Source organism: Bufo gargarizans, chromosome 3, assembly GCF_014858855.1.
Source record: "Bufo gargarizans isolate SCDJY-AF-19 chromosome 3, ASM1485885v1, whole genome shotgun sequence".
NCBI lineage: Eukaryota > Metazoa > Chordata > Amphibia > Anura > Bufonidae > Bufo > Bufo gargarizans.
The window spans coordinates 44,990,873-45,008,748 of NC_058082.1; positions in this window are offsets into that span (position 1 = coordinate 44,990,873).

Sequence of the window (17,876 nt, forward strand, 5' to 3'; positions counted from 1 at the left end):
CACATTACGGACAAGGTCCTGTTCTATCAGGGGCCAGCTGCTCCGTTCCGCAAAATACGGAGTGCACATGGACATCATCCGTAATTTTTGCGGACCGCAAAATACATACAGTTGTGTGCATGAGGCCTAAGACCGGGGCTTGCTGCCCAGAGGGGTAATTTTTGTAGGTAAAATGGGTGTCTTTGCCAATTGCAGGATTCAACGTTTTTAGCCATCCTAAAAAAATTACCAAAAAAATTATGTCACCGCCCAAAATAAAAAAAAATCTCCCTAGTTGACCCCACAAAAAAACAGCACTCACAGAGCGGGTCATCATACTATTAATACAGAGGGGACACTGAGACGGGTCCTATTATTTAGTATTTTATGCACTTATATAGCGCTACTATATTCCGCAGAGCTTTACGGACATTAGCATCCAGCTGTCCCCAGTGGGGCTCACAATCTAAGCTTCCTATCAGGCTGTCTTTGGAGTGTGTATACAAAGCGCTCCTCAAGGGAGTTCATATAGATCACTGCCAAAGTCGGTGCCACATTCCATCCCATTGCAGTTCCAGATATCTGCACCTAGAAATCCTCCTCAAAGGGAAAGTAATTACTTTCAAAACAAAATTTAATAGATCCAAAATGAGACAATTTTCATCCTCTGTGAAGTCTTGTTGTTGTACTAAGACCTCCTGGACACAAGTAAGACCATCTTCAGTAGGGATATAGGCTAGAAAATAATTAGTCCCTTGGACTTCTAGATTCTGGGTTTTATTTAGAAAAATATGTAGTGTCTAAAAGAAAAGATCTACCTGATTGTGCATATGGGCGCAACAGTTGATCAAGCATAACTGAAAAATCAAATCACATCCCGATACTATAGGGCGGCCGGGGGGATCACTTAGACTTTTATGGATTTTGAGGAGTACATACATCACAGGAACCCTAGGGTAATCTACTATAAGAAAATCAGCAAGTTTTTTGTGAATAGTCCCTCTTTCTAGGGCTTCTGTCACAATTCTATAAAGTGAAGATTTTAACTCTGCTGTTGGATCATATTCAATTTTTACGTAAGTATGGGTATCACTAATTGTCTCAGGACTTCCCTTCCGTAGTCCTCCTTGTCTACGATCACAATCCCTGAGCCTTTATCGTCCGGCTTTATGATTATATCCTTATTATTTATAAGGTTAGTCAATGCATGTTTTTCCAATTTTTTCTTCTCACCTTGACTGGATGTGGATCCTTCTCCAATTTCATCAGATCTGCCTTCACGCATTGCAATAAATGTTAAACGTACCACTGGTGCCGAAACCCGAATGAACAAAAACCGAATCCTTTAATATATACTGCATATATTACATGATATCACCACACAGGACATTAAATACTATATATATTACATTATATCACTACATAGGACATTATATACTATATATATTACATTATATCACCACACAGGACATTATATACTATATATCACCACACAGGACATTATATACTATATATTACATGATATCACTACATAGGACATTATATACTATATATCACCACACAGGACATTCTACTATATACAGTACAGACCAAAAGTTTGGACCCACCTTCTCATTCAAAGAGTTTTCCTTATTTTCATGACTATGAAAATTGTAGATTCACACTGAAGGCATCAAAACTATAAAGTAACACATGTGGAATTATATACATAACAAAAAAGTGTGAAACAACTGAAAATATGTCATATTCTAGGTTCTTCAACGTAGCCACCTTTTGCTTTGATTACTGCTTTGCACACTCTTGGCATTCTCTTGATGAGCTTCAAGAGGTAAGTCACCTGAAATAGTCTTCCAACAGTCTTGAAGGAGTTCCCAGAGATGCTTAGCACTTGTTGGCCCTTTTGCCTTCACTCTGCGGTCCAGCTCACCCCAAACCATCTCGATTGGGTTCAGGTCCGGTGACTGTGGAGGCCAGGTCATCTGGCGCAGCACCCCATCACTCTCCTTCATGGTCAAATAGCCCTTACACAGCCTGGAGGTGTGTTTGGGGTCATTGTCCTGTTGAAAAATAAATGATGGTCCAACTAAACGCAAGCCGGATTGAATAGCATGCCGCTGCAAGATGCTGTGGTAGCCATGTTGGTTCAGTATGCCTTCAATTTTGAATAAATCCCCAACAGTGTCACCAGCAAAGCACCATCACACCTCCTCCTCCATGCTTCACGGTGGGAACCAGGCATGTAGAGTCCATCCGTTCACCTTTTCTGCGTCGCACAAAGACACGGTGGTTGGAACCAAAGATCTCAAATTTGGACTCATCAGACCAAAGCACAGATTTCCACTGGTCTAATGTCCATTCCTTGTGTTCTTTAGCCCAAACAAGTCTCTTCTGCTTGTTGCCTGTCCAGTGGTTTCCTAGCAGATATTCTACCATGAAGGCCTGATTCACACAGTCTCCTCTTAACAGTTGTTCTAGAGATGTGTCTGCTGCTAGAACTCTGTGTGGCATTGACCTGGTCTCTAATCTGAGATGCTGTTAACCTGCAATTTCTGAGGCTGGTGACTCGGATGAACTTATCCTCCGCAGCAGAGGTGACTCTTGGTCCTCCTTTCCTGGGGCGGTCCGCATGTGAGCCAGTTTCTTTGTAGCGCTTGATGGTTTTTGTGACTGCACTTGGGGACACGTTCAAAGTTTTCCCAATTTTTCGGACTGACTGACCTTCATGTCTTAAAGTAATGATGGCCACTAGTTTTTCTTTACTACTGCTGCTTTTTTCTTGCCATAATACAAATTCTAACAGTCTATTCAGTAGGGCTATCAGCTGTGTATCCACCTGACTTCTCCACAACGCAACTGATGGTCCCAACCCCATTTATAAGGCAAGAAATACCACTTATTAAACCTGACAGGGCACACCTGTGTTCTGGTTCTGACAAAGCTGCCAGTTTGATTTGATGTACTGCTCCAAATTAATTAAGATACGTGCACGGAGAGATCAGACAGACAACTCACTACATGGAGTTAATCAGTATCTCTGGTTTATTTCTGAAAACAACATGGGTTTCACGAGAGGAGGGAGTGAGGGGGGGGGGGGTGAAAGATAAAGTATATATTTTCTATTGGCTATGAACTCTCTACTTTTCTGTAACCTTGACGGCCAGAGGAAATTCCTTCTCCCTCCCCCCCTTGTTCCTGGGTGAAACCGTTACTTCTTTCTTTGTAGCTGCTTGCTTGAGCTGAACGGAAACCACAAAGAAACACATGATAAAAACACAAAGTAAGATTCTAGTTTATAGGTGTAGGCTGAATGTCTGGCCGCCATCTTAGCTCAACAAGCAAGTATCCATTTTGTATCAATAGTCCATAACAGTCCCCCCTTGGAGACTTGATTGTAGACTTTCCCTTCGCCTAGCGAATCCCCTGGGCATACCATTCGTATCCTCTTCACCCGCAGTGGCGACAACCTACCCCTTATAGGTAGGCTCCCGGTTGCTCGGACTTGTGGTAATACCCTGGGATTCATCTCACCCTATCTCAGCCAGGCATCATTGTGAGGAGGGGGAGCTGTGTTGAACGATGTTTCCTTCTGTCCTTCCTCATCGTAGAGGAGCATAATAGGTCGTTCATCAGTTTTCTTCATTCTTTTTGAAAAGCGGGTCACACAAATAAGAACGAGCTTAATCACTACATATATCACCAATATTATTAGGGCTACCTGCAATATTACCTGGACAATTCCCATGAGCCAACCCCCAATACCTTTGAACCAGTTATTGGGGTTAAGGGAAGAGAAGGTATCAGACCACCATGTATCTTTATCAGCTTTATGCGCGTCCAGCCATTTATCTCTTAAATCCGCCATTTTCTCTATACCCACCTTAACTTGCAAATTACCCTGCGGGTCTATGTAATGGCAACAAGAGGGTCCCACAACCTGGCACATACCTCCATCTTTAGCTGTAACATAATCTAGAACTAATGTGTGTTGGTTGGTGACAATGATTAACTGGTTTTGCACAATGTTTGAGGTATTCATAAGTCTCATCATCTTCCCATATTTGGTCATCCAGGTCTGTTGCTACTACCAGATGATCCCACATCTGCGCTATCATGGGATATATGAAGATGGAACTAACAATTTGGTTGGTAATGCTCATCTCTACTACATGTGGCTTGCCATTTGGTCTGGGTGTGTTATCTTTGGCCCTATGATACAAGGTGTGTTTAGGTACTGCATTTATGCCAATTTCAGAGTGTGGTACTATAAAGGTGGCAGGAGTAAGCCTGGCGATGGTGCACAGTCCTGTGACATTCTCGGATAACCATTTGTACACTTTGTGTCCACAAACTAAGTATATGTCGTCTGGAACTGCTACTGCTGTGCCATTGAATAATCGGGTAATTAGTTTGGCTAATTGTGTCCCTTTCGCCAACTCATATCCTTTTGACTGACTTTCGGTGTCGTTAGCTAATATACCTGTCAGGAGATCCTGTACAGTACGGTTGTTACAGGGCAGATCCTTTCCGTTCTCAGCATCTACACCAATACACTGCACGTGGCTGTCTGTTTTTGAATCATTGCAACCTGAGTGTATGTGTGGACTAAATGTCATACCTTTGGTTTGTACTTGGAGACAATAACAGTGTGTCCAGCTAGGAAAACATGTGACATTAGCCCAGTGTCCCTCTTGCCAAGGAGTAGAGCTATAATCTACCGAGGGGCCTGATCTGTTTATCATGAGCCATGGGGCATCTGCCCACCCTGCAACAGGTAAGGCTACTTCCCTGTCCTTGTTTGTACTGGATTTAACTTGGTGTATGCTAGTGAGAAATATGGTAGAATTAGACAGGTCAATCAGTTCAGAAAGGTCCACGGGAATTGCAACATAAGGCATACTGGTTGAACTCACGGGACTGTGGGTACAGATCCAACAATCTCTGAGTGTCTCAACCCCTGGACTAGAATTTGATGGTGCCGTGTCAGTGAATTGTCCCATTCATCACCCAGTGGTGTGAACACTGCTGATATGCCCACTGTCAAAGTCATGATCAGTATGTGAATCCTCATGGCTTATTGTTCCAGGATCGTCGGGACAGCCTTTACTCTTTTACAATGTGAGGCGTGGATCCAGGTAAGCCTCCATCGAGTTTCACAGAGGTCGGGGTAGTCAGCAACACCTGGTACGGCCCCTCGTATCGTGGTTCGAGGGTGTTTCTAACGTGTTTCTTGACCAGCACCCACTCTCCAGGTTTGAGAGTGTGTATTCCCTCTAGGGAGTCAGGATCTGGAATGGAAGAGAAAACTTGTGCACATATATTAGACAATTGTTTACTATGGGCAATCACATATTTAGCAACAGATTCATAATGCATTTGCAATTGCTGTGGGAAGTACTGTCCCATCCTAGGCCGTGTCCTAAACAAAATTTGGTGTGGAGGCCTAGGGGTGTGTCTAACTGAAAATAGTGCTATTGGCAGGCATTGTACCCAACTGAGCCCTGTCTCCCCAGTCATTTTCAGCATCTTGGACTTCAGTACCCCGTTCAGTCGTTTGACTTTGTCGCCGCTTTGGGGTCTGTAGGGTGTGTGATAGGCTAAGTGTGACCCTACCATCTTCCAGACTTCTTGGGTTAATCTAGCAGTGAATGCTGGGCCCTGATCACTCTCAATGACCTCAGGTACTCCGAACCTACAGACAAGCTCCTGCATCAGTTTTTTTGCAGTAGTGGTTGCTGTCTGGTTTCGGACGGGGTAGGCTTCTGGCCACCCAGAGAACAAGTCTATCACTACTAGCACATATTGAAACCCTTGGCACATTGGCATCTGGATGTGGTCAATTTGAATCCGTTGGAACGGGTACTGGGCTTTGGGGAGACATTTGGTTGGTGTAGGCTCAGGTCTTCCCGGGTTGCACTGCGCACAGATGAGGCAAGACTGAGTATGCCTCACCAGGACAGGGGTTATCCCTGGGGCCATTGTCTATTAGTTCTTTCATGATGGTCTTAGATTGGTGGGTGGGCCCATGAGCTATTGAAGCTATCAGAGGATAGAGAGCTTTGGGCAGAGATGCTCTCCTTCCTTGGGTCCACAGTCCAGATTCTTTCTCTTCTTGGGCTGACTCTTTTAGCCAATCCAATTTTTCTTGTGGCGTGGCCTGTTTCTGTATTTGTTTCAGGAGGTCCTATGTGATTTCTTCTTGTTCCAGGTCTTCCTGTGTTATCATAATCTGGTCTGACTGGACTCTTTCCTCTTTCACTGCTGCTTCCTTCGCAGCTTGGTCAGCTAGGGCCTTTCCTCTGGCTTCAGAGGTGTCAGCTCGAGTGTGCCTGTAGATCAATAAAATCTTCAGATTCTCCAGTATACTCCCCCCTTGGAAGAGGAAGGAGTGCAGCAGGATTGAGGATGTGGCACCTCTGAATGGCGACATTATCTGGCAGAAGCAAACTACACGGAAGCCGGAGGTGGCGCTGTGCAGTGAGGTGTTTAGGTTGAGTCTGCTGGAGGATGGCAGAAATGTCATGGGGAGCCAGAATAGTGAGGGGATGACCCAGCACAACGTCAGATGTGACGTTTAGAAGAGAGCTGGCAGCATGGATAGCTCTGACACAGGAAGGGGCTTCTCTGGCTACTGGGTCCAGTCTCTTTGTATGGTAGGACTTTGGGGTCCTTCAGGGTCACAGTGACTGGTGGGACACTGAGGTATCCAATATCCTGGGGTCCTCTGGCCCAGAGAGTATTGGGGATGAGGTGCAAAATGGTTTGCAGCGAATCCCCTTGCTCATATAAATCAGTGCAGAATTTTATTGTCAGACATCCGGCAGCCGTGGGTGTCACATAATTTGAGTGAAAACCACAAAGACCAAGAAGCGAGACAGTTTCTTATCAGAAAGAGGAGCTTAAACTAACACAGCAGAAACTAACATTTCTGTGAAAAGAAAAAAGGTGGGGGTCAACTGATCCCCCGCAGCTGTCCTGCAGTGTGGTGAATGATCTGCTTGGAATGATCTGCAAATTTAGCTTTTGTCCATTTCTGTAGTTGTTCTATAAAGAATTCTCCAGACTCATGATCCCGGGGGTCAAAGTTAGCACCTTTAAGTTCAGGGATGTGGATTTGATCCATTATCAGTGTGGAGTATTCACCTGTCTTGTTTTCCACTATACTTTGCAGGTCCGACCATGTGCACCCATAGGTTTGATGCACTTGGGACAGCTTCCTGAAAAAGGGCATGGGATGGGTCTCAGGGTCAGGCAGTAAATTCACTATGGTGAATAACTGTTGTGGGGTGAAAGACACATATTTTGGTGGTCCCTGTGGCCGGTTAAGTGCTAGGGCTTCTTTCAGTGTCTCAAGGTTTCCCTGCTCAATTTTCTGTAAGTTCTTTTGTAACTCTGTAATCTGACCCTGCAGTATTTGATCTTGTGAACGTCGTGATGGGCGCACGGTCATGGGTACAGTCCACTGTGGTGCCAGGGGTAAAGTTGGCGGATCACCGTAGTCTGTCGGGGTACCCCGCGAAGGAGTCTGCATATTACCCGGTGCATTTTGTATGCCCATTGTGGATTCTGCAGCACCGTCTGCATCCCCCTGTTCTGCTTCATCAGGTTGCCCCCCTACCATTATAGGAGTAAGGGTGGCAGGTGAGTGGGGTAGCATGAATGTACCGTCCGGGTTTATCATCGGGTACAAGGTAGTAGGAAGGGGCAAGGGTGACATAGGAGTGACGGGGGGGGTCCGGACCGAATGATATTAAAGGTCCGTTCATGGGCGTTGCCTGGGGACAAGATGGCGCTGTAGCTAACACGGGAAGTGATGGGACGTGCCGGGGAGTAGTTACCAAGGTGTGGTTTTGTGGGTGGGGAACCCCACAGGGAAGGCACGTATCACGGGAGGAGGGATTCTGTTGACCACATGTTTTGCAGGTCCACCCACCTGCTTTCTTCCCGGCGCCATTATAGGGTGGTGGCAATTCATGTATCAATGCAACACCAGGCTTACAGAAATATCTCTGTCTTTTCTCATCAAAATTTAGTTCCCCCCCGGTCTGTTCAAATTCTTTACTACAGTCCAACCACACACGGACCATGTCTGTCAATTAATCATCTTCTAACTTCCCTCTCTTCTCGTTTAACAACACTTGCCAGGTAGCACTACATAGGATGCCTCCTTTACAGACACCTTTAACTCTTCTCCAACTTACTTAATCCTTTTATGAGGATGCCTCCTTTACAGACACCTTTAACTCTTCTCCAACTTACTTAATCCTTTTATGAAACGTTTGCCTCTCCTGTCCGCCACGTACTGTTCAGGTGAACAGTAACCCTTCGGGACACTTTCCTCATTTCCCATTATCTCTCGTACCTACTGAAGCCGCCTAAAGACCTCTGCATAGAGTAATCACTGGACGTGAAGACCTTTGAGTTCCGGTCAGCACACTCTGGGCTACCGCGAACCGCTCTCCACCCATCTGTGATCGTCCCCTTTATGGAGATTTGAGTCAGACACCGGGCTGAACTCCGATACAGGAACACAGGAGAACTCCGTGTCTCAGTCAATGATACTTGTCAACAGGGTCTTCACAACTTATAGGCACAACACAGTACATCAAGACTTTAAGAAAACATATGGGGTTCTTACTTTCATGCCCTCGAGGACGTCCCAGACTGCTTCCGCACCCCTCCCTCAGACGAACACCAAGAGGCTACACCAGGGGACACTTTATAGGCAAGGATGACTCAATTTTCCTACCTCATATCACGGGTTGCGATCCCGGTGTCCGTTAGTGCGCCTCTCCTCGTCTGGTCTCTGGGGGTACGGGAACAGAGGGTCCAATCCTCGAGCCCCACGTTGGGTGCCAAAATTGTTCTGGTTCTGACAAAGCTGCCAGTTTGATTTGATGTACTGCTCCAAATTAATTAAGATACGTGCACGGAGAGATCAGACAGACAACTCACTACATGGAGTTAATCAGTATCTCTGGTTTATTTCTGAAAACAACATGGGTTTCACGAGAGGAGGGAGTGAGGGGGGGGGGGGGTGAAAGATAAAGTATATATTTTCTATTGGCTATGAACTCTCTACTTTTCTGTAACCTTGACGGCCAGAGGAAATTCCTTCTCCCTCCCCCCCTTGTTCCTGGGTGAAACCGTTACTTCTTTCTTTGTAGCTGCTTGCTTGAGCTGAACGGAAACCACAAAGAAACACATGATAAAAACACAAAGTAAGATTCTAGTTTATAGGTGTAGGCTGAATGTCTGGCCGCCATCTTAGCTCAACAAGCAAGTATCCATTTTGTATCAATAGTCCATAACACCTGTGAAGTGAAGACCATTTCAGGTGACTACCTCTTGAAGCTCATCAAGAGAATGCCAAGAGTGTGCAAAGCAGTAATCAAAGCAAAAGGTGGCTACTTTGAAGAACCTAGAATATGACATATTTTCAGTTGTTTCACACTTTTTTGTTATGTATATAATTCCACATGTGTTAATTCATAGTTTTGATGCCTTCAGTGTGAATTTACAATTTTCCTAGTCAAGAAAATAAAGAAAACTCTTTGAATGAGAAGGTGTGTCCAAACTTTTGGTCTGTACTGTATATTACATGATATCACCACACAGGACATTATATACTATATATCACTACACAGGACATTATATACTATATATATATATATATATATATATATATATTACATGATATCACCACACAGGACATTATATACTATATATATTACATGATATCCCCACACAGGACATTATATACTATATATATATATATATTACACTATATCACCACACAGGACATGATATACTATATATCTTACATTATATCACCACACAGGACATTATATACCACATTTCTTACACTATATCACCACACAAGAGATTATATAACACAGGGTGTATTCAAAGAGCCATGTCTATTTTGCAGTCCACAAAGCACCGACACCAACCATGTGCACCCACACCGCAGCGTGGACCACTGACCGCAATGGCTCCTCGATCCACACATTGCGACCAAAAATAGGACATGTCCTATCTTTAGCAGCACGGCTGCACAGACCTGGAAGCATGTCCTATCTTTGGCCGCAACATGAGGAAACCGACCCCCTGAAATCAATAGGTCCAAACTGCGATGCAGGGTGCACACGGCCGGCGTCCATGCTTTGCAAATCCGCAGTTTCCAGTCCACAAAGCAGACATAGCCATGCAATTGCACGCTTATTACATTATATCACCACTCAGGAGATTATATACCAAATGTATCGCCTTATATCACCCCACAGGACATTATATACATTATTTTATATACACCATATGGAGTTTCACAGTTTTTAACATCTAGCCTCTAGCCATGCAGTCTTCCATTACAACAGGTGTATAACATCCAGCCTCTAGCCATGCAGTCTGCCATTACCACAGTCTATAACATCCAGTCTCTAGTTATGCAGACTGCCATTACCACAGTGTATAACATCCAGTCTCTAGCCATGCAGTCTGCCATTACCACAGTGTATAACATCCAGCCTCTAGCCATGCAGTCTGCCATTACCACAGTGTATAACATCCAGCCTCTAGCCATGCAGTCTTCCATTACAACAGGTGTATAACATCCAATCTCTAGTTATGCAGTCTGCCATTACCACAGTTTATAGCTGTCACAGATGCGGTGTGGGTGGGAAACACCGAGCACAGGAGGAAAGGGGACAGGAACTAGGCCTGGAAACTAGGGTAGAGGAGAAGGTCACCTCTTAGAACAACCCCAATCCAAGTCCTGACTAGCGATCAGCATGAACTGACCCCGGAGGTAGGAAAGTTCATACACAGAGCCCTAACACGCCCTGTAGGTCCATTGTATAGTGACAGGACTTGAGAAAACCTATTCCTCCACTAGAAGGATGAACAGGTGTCTCCCTCAGGCCTAGATCCCAAAGACAGGGAAATACAACAAACAAAATACAAATAGGGACGACGACACTTAACTTCACGTGGAGCAAAAGCAGCGTCAGGAGTTTAACTGAGATCCAACAACCAGCTGGCCCAGAGTCCAGAAACTGAAGCTATAAACCGCACCCACAAAAAGGGTAAACAGTAGTAAATAGGGGAAGTTAAATGACCAAACCAACACCTGCAAGAGGTGTGGTCATTACCAAAACAACACAGACACAAATGATCCACAAGGAACCAGTCAGATTAACCCACGTGTTGCCAGTCTCTCTGATCTCCTGGAACCTGTCTACGGGTGACCTCCGGGCACCCAGGACCGACTTTATCCGGGTGAGACTTGTGAAAGGCTTTCACCAAGCGACTGGTATTCACGTCGGATGCTGATACCCACAACCTCTCCCTTGGTCCATAACCCTTCCAGTGGACAAGATACTGAAAGGATCTATGGAGAACTCGAGAGTGAACTATCTTGGCGATCTGAAATTCCAAACTACCGTCCACCATGACAGGAGCGGGTGGCAAGGACGACGGCTCCAAAGGTTCAACATATCTCTTCAACAAAGATTTGTAAAACACATTATGAATTTTCAGGGCCTGGGACCAATAAATCTTGGACCCAACTTCAAAGATGGTACCTTCAACTTAAAGTGGACAGCCACAAAGAATCACCCACACTTAGGTCCGGACCATTCTTACGTTTCCTGTCAACCACATGTTTATACTTGTTACCCATATTCTTCAAATTATTTGGAATATTTCGCCATATCGATGACAATGATGACGAAAATGTTCTTCCTCAGGGATACCAGAAGTATCAGAACCAGAAAATGTGCCAAACTGCAGGTGAAACCCATATGCCCCAAAAAATTGCGACTCACCAGTGGACTCCTGACTACGATTGTTTATGGCAAACTCTGCCGAAGACAAAAAGGAAGACCACTCCTCCTGGTTCCCAGATACAAAACATCTCAAGTAAGTCTCCAGGCTCTGATTAGTGCGCTCCGTCTGTCCGTTTGACTGAGGATGAAAAGCCGAAGAAAAGGACAGTTGTATAGCCAGTTGAGTACAGCACGCTTTCCAGAATCTGGAAACAAACTGCGTCCCACGATCTGAGACCACGTCAGAGGATACTTGTGCAAGTGTATTAGCATTAGGTAGGCCGGGTAAAGCAATAAACTGCACCATTTTACTAAAGCGATCATCTACCACCAGAATAAATGTCTTTCCTGAAGAGTTAGGTAGATCAGTGATAAAATCCATGGATACATGAGTCCATGGTCTGGACGGGATAAGTAATGGAAGTAAAGATCCGTAAGGCCGAGTATGTGTCACCTTAGCACGCGCACAGGTGGTACAGACTGACACATAGTCCTTAACCCTGAGCCTCTAACACCTTCACCTCAAGGTCAGGGTAAAGAGCAGATATCACCACCCCTTTGGACAGTATGGGACTCGGATTTTCAAAATCACCACCTCCAGGAAAACTACATGACAAGACATCTGCCTTGACGTTCTTAACCCCAGGACGATAGGTGACAGTAAAATTGAATCTGGTGAAAAACAATGACCGTCTGGCTTGTCTCGGGTTCAGTTGTTTGGCCGACTCCAGTTAAGCCATATTTTTGTGATCAGTGAACACAGTGATCGGATGAATTGCCCCTTCCAACCAATGACGCCATTCCTCAAAAGCCAATTTAATGGCCAGTAACTCTCTGTTACCCACATCATAATTTCTGTCAGCGGGAGAGAGTTTTTTAGAGAAAAATGCACATGGTCGCAATTTACCAGGTGACGGCCCTTGCGACAAAATTGCTCCTACCCCCACCTTGGAAGCGTCCACTTCTACAATGAAAGGTTGTAATACATCTGGCTGCCCCAATATAGGGGCAGAAGAGAAGCACTCCTTAATTGCAGAAAAGGCTTGCAACGCCGAATCAGACCACACTGAGACATCCGTCCCTTTATAAGTCATGTCAGTTAAGGGTTTTACTATTGTGATTGTCGAATAATTCTTAATACATTTTCGGTAATAGTTGGTGAGACCAAAAAAATTCATAAGAGCCTTCAGATTTTCGGGTCGATCCCATTCCAATACAACACAAACATTCTCTGGATCCATTTGAAAACCTGAAGATGACAGCAGGTAACCCAAAAACTGCACCTGGTGTACAGCAAAAACATACTTCTCTAATTTTGCATACAATTTATTGTCCATTAGGATCTGTAACACCTGTCTCACATGATCCTGATGTGTTTTCTAATACATTAGAATGTCATCTAAATACAGGACTACAAACTTCCCCACCAGGTGATGAAAAATGTAATTCACAAAGTGTTGGAACACCGCAGGAGCATTGGTCAACCCGAAAGGCCTGACCTGAGTATATATATATATATATATATATATGTATAGGACCTGAACTTTATCCCCATCTAGTGGTGGGATGTATAAATTACACCTAATAGGCCTGATAACAGGGATTTTGCAGATACATAGATACAAAATCATACATTACAATCTAGTGCTTTTAATAAAGTAAAAAGTGATTTTAAGCAGTGCCCACACACACGTAGTGGGACGCTGCATATGCTGCCCCTGTGTCAAGTCTTGGTCAATGGGCATCCGATTAATGCTTTGCAGGGAGCCTGGTGACCCTCGTGCATGAGTCCTTAGTGTCTGAGACACTCCCAGAGAAGCAAACCCTGTCCATTGTCTGTATCCATGGGGACCGCCGGGAATACCCCACTGCCAGGGTTACCTTGTCCGTGTTGGGCTGAGAGGTGCAGCATGTCGTCGGAGTGGGACTCCAAATCCCTTATGCCGCTATACTGGGAAGGGTTTTTTCTTTGTTCTGGAATCTATGGAAGCGCAATATGCCTTCCCTTAGAGACGGACGACGATCGGGCCCAGTGCGGGGATACCAGCCATAGGGGTCACCATATAACCTGTAGAGTGTCATCCCGATAGGTTTCCCCTAAAGTTGTTGGCAGGCAAATCCGGACCTGGAGGTATCCCGTGACACGTTCAGGACAGCCCAGCTCCAGGATCCGACATTATTGCGGGCGAGGGAAGGGGTGACAGTGGTAAATGGGGTGGCTCAGCACCCTGGGGCCAACTCAGTGTTTCCCCATCTGGCATTTAACCAGGACCTGCTGTACAGGGTGGACAAGGTGCAGCAGGAGGTAGTGGAGCAGCTGGTGGTACCCCAGCCATACTGCCGTATGGTACTGGACTTGGCCCACTCCCACGTGCTGGGAGGACATTTGGGCATAAAAAAAAAAAACAAGAGAGGATTCTGCAAAGGTTCTATTGTCCCGGGGTTTATGAGGAGGTCAAAAGGTTTTGCCAATCCTGTCCAGTGTGTCAGGTGACGAGCCACCAGCCCCACTATCCCAGTCCCCTAGTACCCATGCCCATCATCGAAAGAATAGGGATGGATCTGGTAGGCCCCATAAACAAGTCGGCCAGAGGGCACCAGATATCCTGAAGCGATCCCACTACATTATACTTCGGCTAAGCTCATAGCTAAAGAACTCATGGGTATGTTCGCAAGGGTGGGGATTCCGAAAGAGATCCTGACCGACCAGGGGACCCCCTTCATGTCTAAGGTAAGGAGGGAGCTCTCCAAGCTTTTAGGGGTTAAACGGTTACACACATCCGTATACCATCCTCAAACCAACGGACTGGTGGAGCGCTTTAACAAAACCTTAAAAACTATGCTCAAAAGAACCGTAGCCAAAGACGGAAAGGATTGGGACCTGTTGCTGCCGTACGTATTGTTCGCAGTGCGAGAAATGCCTCAGGCATCTACGGGATTCTCGCCCTTCGAGCTATTATACGGTCGACGTCCAAGAGGGTTGCTGGACATCGCTAAAGAGGCCTGGGAGCAACAGTTTACCCCACACAAGAGTATTATAGAGCATATAGAAAAGATGCAGGACCGTATAGAGACAGTCCTACCAATCATCCAGGAAAACATTGAGGCCGCCCAACTGGCACAGAGCCAGGTATACAACCGGAGTGCCCAGGTCCAGACATTTAACCCGGGTGACCGGGTACTGGTGCTAGTCCCCACCAATGACAGTAAGTTTTTGGCCCGATGGCAAGGTCCCTACGAGGTGAAAGAGAAGGTAGGGTAAGTGAATTACAGGATATCCCAGCCAGGTCGGCGGAAGCCAGAACAGGTATATCATGTAAATTTACTGAAATCGTGGAGAGATAGGGAGTGTCTCGTTGGGGACGGCCCAAGCCCGGTCTTGTCTGCGGGGAAGATCCCGGCCCCACCCGAGGTACTGGAGGGCACCTCTGCAGTAAAGATAGCGGGTGGTCTGTTGAACAAACAAGCTCAGGAAGCCAAAGAGTTGGTGAGTCGAAATAGGGACGTGTTCTCTGAACTTCCTGGTCGAACTTCGGTAGTCCGACATGACATTGTCACCAAACCCGTCAGGGTACGGTTAAAGTCATATCGTGTACCGGAGGCCCGGCGACAGGCCATTTCAGAAGAAGTAAGGTCCATGTTGAGGTTAGGGGTCATTGAGGAGTCAAGGAGCGAGTAGGCCAGACCCATAGTCCTCATCCCAAAACCTGATGGTACTCTGCGCTTCTGCAATGACTTTAGAAAGCTCAACGAAGTGTCAAAATTCGATGCCTTCCCCATGCTCCGGGTAGACGAGCTCATAGAACGGTTAGGGAAAGCTCGCTGTTTCTCGGTCCTCGACCTCACAAAAGGATATTGGCAGGTGCCTCTCACGGAGGAGGCAAAGGAGAAAACGGCCTTTGGCCTACATGGCGCTCCAGCCACCGTCCAGCGATTGATGGATGTCATCCTACGGCCCCATCGTCCATATGCTTCGGCATATCTGGACGACATCATCGTGTTTAGCCAGGACTGGGAGAGTCACCTGCCCAAGGTACAGGCCGTAGTCGATTCACTTAGAAAAGCCGGACTGATGGCCAACCCAAAAAAGTGTTCGATCGGGTTCGAGGAAGTCCGGTACTTGGGATACGTGATTGGGCGGGTAATTGTCAAAGCCCAGGTAGACAAGGTTGAGGCGATCAAGATCTGGCCCGGACCTTTTACCACCAAGTGGTTCCTAGGGATGATAGGATATTATATGCTTTTATCCCCAACTTTGCCACAGTAGCGGCCCCGTTGACAACACTTTTAAAGGGGGGGGAAGGCGGTGATGATCCGCTGGGATGAGCAGGGATGGCTCTGTGTGGGTCCCCGGTTTTGGTGACACCCGACTTCACACGGGAATTTGTCGTTTAGACGGACGCCTCTGGAGTAGGCCTATGGGCAGTACTCTCTCAGGAAATCAGTGGGGAGGAATACCCTGTTGTCGCGAACTCACCCCAGCGGAAACCAGGTACAGCGTGGTAGAGAGAGAATGCCTGGCCATTAAGTGGGCCCTCGAGTCCCTTAGGTACTATCTGTTAGAGAGAAGGTTCCGTCTGGTGACCGATCATTTCCCTCTCCGGTGGATGAGCCAGGCCAAGGAGGGGAGTGCCCGGGTCACCAGATGGTTCTTGTCCCTACAGAATTTAAAGTTCAGTGTCGGAACACAGGGCAGGCCGCTTACAGGGGAATGCCGATGCCCTGTCCCAGGTACACTGTTGTATATGTGTCCAACCTCTCAGGATTGAACAGGGTGTGCAACCCTTCAGGGTTCAACAAAGGGGGGGATATGTAGGAGAGTACCTGGGGCGGTGGTAGACGGTAGGTACATGCCACCGGGGGTCCTGGCCCCAGTGGAGTAAGAGCCGGAAAAGTGCATTTTACAGCGGTTATGCTGTTAAAACAGCGGATCCGGGCCAGCTCTTACTGGGAACAGGCAGAAATGCGGGTGGGTGCCTGTCTCCCCACGGTCCAGGCCAGGTTTTGCAGGGAAGGGTTAAAACCCGACCAGCAACAAGGGTGTGGTGTGCAATGTGGAGGTTTTTTTGTTCTCTGGCTGTTAGAGTGAGAAGTGGAGGTGAGCTGTGCTGTGTGCTGAGGCCTGTAAAGGACTGTGCAGGATCCTGCAGCTGAACCCAGGAGGGATCCGTGTTCTGTGGCTAAAAGCCAGACCCAGGGACTTACTTCACCAAGGAGAAAAAAGGTGACATTACTCCTGGCTTTAAATTGATTTCGCTTTATGTGACAGAAACAGGCCTCAAGTAGCCTGCAGCAGGTTTGGGGCCCATTCAGGAACTTGCTGTGATTAAGCTATTATTTTTCTGTTGTGTGTGACCACCCTCCCTATAAACTGCACCACCTTTCACTTTTCTGCACCATGTGAATAAACAAAGCATCGTGTTTTACACCAAGACCGGTCTGTGTTGCCTCTATACTGCACTCGCTATCACTGCCTACCAGAGCGGATCCCCACAATACTAAGAAAGGATGACCATATCTTGCATTCAATTTTTCCCAAGCTTGCTTCTAGGCGTCTTCGTCTTTTCTATAGAAGTTACCTTCAAGAACTTCCTTTGCTTCACCACCAACATATCTCTGAAGGTAGAATAACTTATCGACTGGACTGAAGCAATGATGCTCAATGATCATTTCAAAACTTGCCTTCCACTCTATGAACTTCAGGACATCACCTGAAAATACAGTAGGTTCTGGAACGGGAAGGCTAGCTAGGACTGTTATCTCTGGTCTTGCTGGGACAATGGTTGTACCATTCTCCTGAGCATTGCCATGGCATCTAGGAATAGAATGATCCGGTTCTATTTTCTCACTTAGTTCTGAATTAGGTAAGTCCCTTTCATCTTCTTTTCCGGTAGAGATAGAGGTTAAATCCACACACCTTTTTCTTAACACTGGACTAGGCCTCTCTTTGTCTTTCTGAGCAGGGATGGAAGGATAATGAGTTATTTCCTCACTAAGTGCTGGAGATTTCCTTCCATTCTCCTGGGAGTATGTAGGAAAGTAGGAGTCTGCCTCTTCACTTAGTACAGATTTCAA